Source organism: Odontomachus brunneus, unplaced genomic scaffold (assembly GCF_010583005.1).
Source record: "Odontomachus brunneus isolate Ranch 3 - 2012 unplaced genomic scaffold, Obru_v1 Obru_scaffold_141, whole genome shotgun sequence".
Taxonomy (NCBI): domain Eukaryota; kingdom Metazoa; phylum Arthropoda; class Insecta; order Hymenoptera; family Formicidae; genus Odontomachus; species Odontomachus brunneus.
In genome coordinates this window covers 146,249-148,196 of record NW_022639591.1, presented here as the reverse complement: position 1 = coordinate 148,196, position 1,948 = coordinate 146,249, and the positions used below count along the sequence as shown (strand labels likewise).

At 31.9% G+C, this 1,948-nt stretch overlaps 1 protein-coding gene across 9 annotated transcripts in view; it reads right to left on the bottom strand.

The window, feature by feature from the left end:
- LOC116850282 (pleckstrin homology domain-containing family G member 5) overlaps nt 1-1,948 on the bottom strand; it is a 734,731-nt gene that overhangs the window by 731,018 nt on the left and 1,765 nt on the right. The window lies entirely within an intron of this gene.

The following is a 1,948-nucleotide window of genomic DNA, read 5'->3' as shown; positions in this document are numbered from 1 at the left end:
GCGTTATTTCGATTTTCCGCGTCGACTCTTCCGGACCGTTAGATTCGCAACGTGCATCCCGCGGTGATTGAGATTCGCGACAGACGATTCGCGCGAGGGACGAATTGCATGCGGTACGGAGAAAATACATTTCTCTTCTTTTTCTCCTTCTCTCTTTCTCTGCCTCGCGGTTCTCATCTGTGGTTGCGTTTCGCTTCGTTATGTAGCGCGGCGAATCCTTTTGCGATCGTGCGTGCGCGGTCGCTCGCGCAACGTTTCCGGTCGCGACCGCGCTTCGCCGCGTGAGCGCAAAAATTGCTGCAGCACACTAAGCAAGAAATTAAGGAGACAGGTGAGACGAGGCCTGATAAGCGGCTTGTTGGCCGCGGCACAGACGGAGAGAGGGAAAGACACGTGATAGAGCGAGTATGAGCGGGAGGAAAATGCGAATGTGAGTCCCGCCGACAAGAAGCAGACGTACACGTGCGGGGGGGGGAGGGGGGAGCTTAACTGCAGTGGCGCTCAATTATAGCCGCAATGTGATCACAGAAATTGATTGAACGATTATGACTATCGATATTGTCTAGGTCGACAGGTCGACAATCGCTGGAAGAATGGATTCACATAGATAATTGAAATCTATTCTAGAACATTTTGTTGAGACGCCAAAGAAACCTGCAGAATCTGGGATTTCCGAAAAAATTTTCCCCATTGTTTAAATAGCTACCTAAAATATTTAGAAAATGTTAGAACATTTCAGAAATTTGTAAAAAGATATGAAAAAATTACGAAAACAAACAAAAAAAAAGATAAATATCCTGTATTATTTAGTTATATGACAATTTAGGTTTGTCCTAATTTATTATATAAGATTTCAGTTAATGATTAAGTAATTCCTCCCTCTCTCTTTCGATATAATAAATTAAAATTTATTAAAAAAAATCAATTAAATAATTATTATTTGAATATCGCAAACTTGGATAGAATTATGAATGCATTATTAATCTATTATTGACTTAAATATTGGGATTTATAGGCTATATATATATTTTTTTTTTATTTGTACTATTTAATAAATTTTAAAGGCGTAAATTATGGTATTAATACTATTTTTTAACTCTATAATAAATAAGATTTGCAAATCATATTTCCTTTTTTAAAAATAGTAATATTTATATAATTTTATATAATATTTATTCGAATGATTACTAATGGGAACAAATAAATATCCCAATACCGATATATTAATTAACTACGAAAATTACGTATTTATTAATTCTTTTGCTTATAAAATTTATCCCTCTTTCAACTTTGATAAAACCGTTTCAATTACTTGAAGATAAAGAATAACGACACAGATCTAACAAATAGATATATGATGTTAACTGTCAATTTTTGAGATGTCGGCGAGTACTATTTGTACTGTCGTCGTCAGTAGTATGCTTGTAAAATTTTAGTGTTTAAATATTTAACTCCGACTTTTAATTTTATTCGAAACTTTTTACAACTCTGATAATATGTAAAATTTAAATTGTGTTTTTAGAATAAATATATATTCGTATTAAGACTGATTTACTAATAAAAACGGATGCAATTATCACTAATTAGGGCACTGTCATTAATTTGAACATTCATCTTACGTGATGTAGATAAAAATATGTCGTCGTAATTCTAAATCTTTAATGGTTTCACCATGACTTGTATTATACGCTGAATATTTTGACTGAATAAAATGGTATATTAAGTATAATTTGCAAGATATGTATAATGCTGTAATTTGCAAGATATTTTTGTACACATATTGAAATCAAAATTTATATATGATAGCAATAAAAATGAATAATTTGATTAAATATAACTTAATGATACAAAAATTTACAACATGCACAAAAAAACGTCAAACAAGTAAAAATGTCGGACATATATATATATATATATATATATATATATATATATATATATATATATA